Genomic DNA, 4,575 nt, shown 5'->3' with positions numbered 1-4,575 from the left:
CCTTGACTATGTACCTCATTCACCCATCTGTAAAGATAGGGGACAAGGAGGGGTACAGATAACTTGAACTCCTAAGTCCACTCTTCCACAAGAATTCAATTCCTTGGAAAACAGGAACTGAGTCACTAGAATATTTACTAGAAAGTCTGGTCCTTGGTAGAGGGGGCAAATCGAGGAACTGTATTCAGGGATTTCAGGCGAGGGGAGGGAATCTTCCAGGTGTCTTCCAAAAAACATGGCTTCCTCTAGCAGGCCCACTTTGATCTGCAACTACCCACTTCCCTTTACTTCTGTGACAGCCCCCTTTCTCGCTTCCCTCCTCCTAGCTCTCAAATGTCTCTAGTTTGCTGAATCCTCCCCTAGCCCACCTTAAATGCTTTTTCTCAGGCTTTATTTAGTCCCTGGTCCTCCCACCATGGAGCCCCTCCAACAGTACATTGTCCCCAACACTCCAGTCCCTCAGGCCTGGAGTTTTTCAGCTGTGACCAGCCAGTTTCTTCATCTCAGAGCCTGGGGTCTCCAGTCACATTCCTATCAGACCACCAAGAACATGGAGGATCTCCAGCCACCCCCCAGCCACACTATCACACTGGCACTCCAATAATATAATGACCTTTAACCACATGCTCTCCTCAGTCCTCCATTAACAGGGAGAAGACTCTTGAAGCCATTCTCCCAAATCAGTCCTGGAATACCAGGGTTTAGAACTCACAGTCATGCTCCTCAGCTCTCCGTCTCAGGCCCAGGCCCCATGCTAGCCATCCAGGAACTGGTCCAAGTTCCCTTAGCTGCACACCCTCAGCGATTCTCCAATCTCAAGGTTAGAGATACTCAGCCATAAAGACTCCTAACCATACTTTCACCGTGTTCCGGTCCAAAGTGGCCTTGCTCAAAACAAATGACCTTTAGGGTAAAGACCCATCTCAAGGACACAGCTGTAAACCCTTTTCTAAGACTTAAGAAGATTGAAGTGTATAGGTCCTAGACTCTCAGCTACACAAAACGGTTTCTATGAATTGTAAAGATGTCGTCCTACCGCACCCTGGCAACCCAAACCAGAGAGAGCCTTCCCCCGAAGAGCTCTGTAGACGTGGTTTTATCTAATGGAATGAACTTCTGTAGGAGGCATGGGAAACATGAGTTTGTAATAGAAACACCAGCCTACTCTGAAAAGGACAGAGAAAAATCCCTACTTCTCTTTTTTTTTTTTTTTTAAGATTTTTATTTATTTATTTGAGAGAGAGAGAGCATGAGCAGGGGGCAGGGCAGAGGGACAGGGAGAGACAGACTCCCCACTAAGCCAGGAGCCCAACACAGGGCTTGATCCCAGGACCCTGGAATCATGTCCTGAGCCAAAGGCAGACGCTTAACCAGCTGAGCCACCCAGGTGCCCTAAAATCCCTACTTCTCTATGGGTGGGGAGGCAGGCTGAGAAATCTAAGCTGCAAATACAGGCTATTTCAGAAGAATAACTCAGTGTAGACATAAAAATAATGGAGAATCACTGCCAGGGAGCAGTACTGGACACTAATTAAGGAACTAGTGGCCTGTGCCCCGCTGAATTTCAAAATGTCTATGAACTGGTACCTGCTGTATATCTTTCATTTCACCATTTTTTTAATAGAAGCATTTATTGTGGTTATATTTTATCCCTAAATCAACATTGAATGTCAGATATGTATCTTAAGCTCTCAAGTCTTCAGATAAAGAATCAGCTATGCTTTGATATGGTTTAGATAACAGGATTCTGAACTCTGAGTCAATGCCATAATGGGATAAGACTTTGAGGGTCTTAGGGGTGAGTGTATATTTCACATGGGATGGACATGAAGTTTGGTGTTCAGATGGTAGACTGTGGAGATAATCTCCAAGATGGACATCAGTTCCTTCATGTGTGTGTGTGTGTGTGTGTGTGTGTGTGTGTGTGCGTGTGTGAGAGAGAGAGAGAGAGAGAGACAGAGTCTGTTTATCCTCCCATGGATCTGGATTGGCCTTAGTGATTCGCTTGATCGAGAGAATATGGGAGAAGTGATATTATGGGACTTCTGATGCTAGTTCATGAAAAGCCTTACAGCTTCTACTCTGAATCCCACTTCCATGCTGTGAAAAACCTCAAAGCCTCATTGAGAGGCCTCATGAAGGTATTATGGTCAATAGCCCTAGCTGAACTAGCCAACAGCTAACATCAACTGCAGTTGCATGATAGAGCCATCTTGGAAATCCCATTCTGCCAAGCCCTCACACTTCAGGGGAGAACCATTCAGCTGTGCTCAGTCAACCTACAGAACTGTGAGGGATGATGATAATAAATTGTCTTAAGCCCTAAATTGCAGTGTTGCCTGTTATATAGCAATAGATAATTATAACACCTTTGAAGCATAGGACTCACTTTTCTAACTATGACAAAATCTTGAAGCCATAATGAAAATAGGTCAAGTTTGGCTACACAAAATAAATTCTGCAAGACAACCCACACCTTCAGCCAAAACAAAAGACAAACTGGAGGGAAATACTGAAGTCTGTATTATAAAGAGATCTACAAAATATCTCTAGAAACGGAGTTTTTAAAATCAACAATGCAACAAAAAATACTCAAACTGACTGATCAGACTCAGATCACAGTGTAGGAAGTCCTTTTTCATTTGAAAATGTACTTAATGAAGATACAAATGAAAACCACACAGCGATATTTAACCTGTCAAACTGGCAAAAATTACAAAAGTTGAAACATACTCTTGTAGACTATGGAAACAGGTACACTTACATGTTAGTCTTGGAACTATAAACTGGTACAAGTCTTGTGGTGGACAACATGATGATATCTACCAAAGTTAAAAATTCATATTCCCTTTATGAGCCCATAACCTCAATGGAATTTATCCAATAGCTGTACACGTTCATGTGCAAAATGATTTACATGAGGTCTTCAGTGCAGTCGTAACTTAAATTTTAGTAAGGAAGAAAATATTTACCAATAGAGGAACTAATTAAAGTCAACCATGCATAAATAGAACAAGATGCTGTATATTGTCAAAGAATGAGAAGCATCTCTATGTACTGACATGGGAAGATCTCCAAGATTAACCAATGGGAGGAGGACTGGGGAAAACAGTCTGAGAATGCTACAGCCAGTGTGCTATGTTTTACATTAAAAAACAGTAGAACATGTTTTTAGAAAATAAGAACTAAGTTGAAATACTACACTTCCAGTTTCAAAAATTACTAAAGCTACAGCAATAATCAGTGGCGTTTCAGCCACAGAAACCCTACAGCAGAATTTCCTTCCAAAATAGTCCAAGAAATGCAGCTTTTCATATGAATTCACGCAAATAGTTTGTTTTTCACCTAAACTTACGCACTTGGCTTTTCTTCTGAAATGGCCTAGAAAGACATTTTTCATCCAAATTAGCACAATAAGTGGGATTTTGTGTCTGTACTACTACACCATGGTCTTGGAAATATAATTTTTAATCCAAATTCATTAAGTTTTATGGATTTTGGGAAATAATTCTTTTTATTAAAAGATTTTATTTATTTATTTATTTGACAGAGAGAGACACAGCAAGAAAGGGAACACAAGCGGGGGAGTGGGAGGGAGAGAGAAGCAGGCTTCCTGCTGAGCAGGGAGCCCGATGCGGGGCTCGATCCCAGGATCCTGGGGTCACGACCCGAGCCAAAGGCAGACGCTTAATGACTGAGCCGCCCAGGTGCCCCTGGAAATAATTCTTATGCCAAACTTTTTTTTTCTAAGATTTATTTATTTATTTGAGGGAGAGAGTAAGAGCAGGGAGGGAGTAGCAGAGGGAGAGGTAGAAACAGGCTCCCTGCTGAGCAGGGAGCCAGATGTGTAGGACCCTAGGATCATGACCTGAGCAGAAGGCACCCAACTGACTGAGCCACCCAGGCTCCCTGCCAGACTTTTCTAAGATGACAAAATAGTGTGACTTTCCATCTAAATATGCTCAAATTGTTAGGGTGGTGTGGTTATAAATTCTCTGCTACGTTATTTTACAAAACTACCTAGAAATACACTTTCTCATCCAAACTCATTCAAATCATTGGTTTTGGGGGGTACAAATCCTTCATCAAGTTTTCCTCCCAAATGGACAAGAAACATGATTTTTAAAATCCAACTTCATATAAATAGTGGAGCTTTGGTCATATGGTATATAACCAAATAAGTCATCTGCCAGATATTTGTCCCAGATGCCCTGGAAATGTGATGTTTTCATCTAAATCTGTTCGAATTTGGGGGCTTACTAGAACTAGGTCCTACATCAGATTTTTTTTCTAAAATATGCAGAACATGTGATTTCTGATCCAAATTCACTCAAATCTTAGTATCTTTTGGACATAAGTATTATGCAAGACTTTTATTCTAAAAGACCTGGAAATGTGATTTTTCAAATTGGCTCAAATAGTTTTTTGTCATTTTTTTGGACATAATTTCTATGCCAGATTGTCTTCCAGAGTGGCCTAAAAATGTGACATTTCATCCAAATGTCCTCAAATGGTAGGAGGCTTTTTTGGTAAGCCCTGTGCCAGATTGTTCTTTGCATATGGCCATAAAATATT

The sequence above is a fragment of the Eumetopias jubatus genome, unplaced genomic scaffold (genome assembly GCF_037043125.1).
Source record: "Eumetopias jubatus isolate StellerSeaLion01/CBP00866 unplaced genomic scaffold, mEumJub1_p1.0 scaffold_9, whole genome shotgun sequence".
Classification (NCBI taxonomy): domain Eukaryota; kingdom Metazoa; phylum Chordata; class Mammalia; order Carnivora; family Otariidae; genus Eumetopias; species Eumetopias jubatus.
This window is presented reverse-complemented; position numbering follows the sequence as displayed.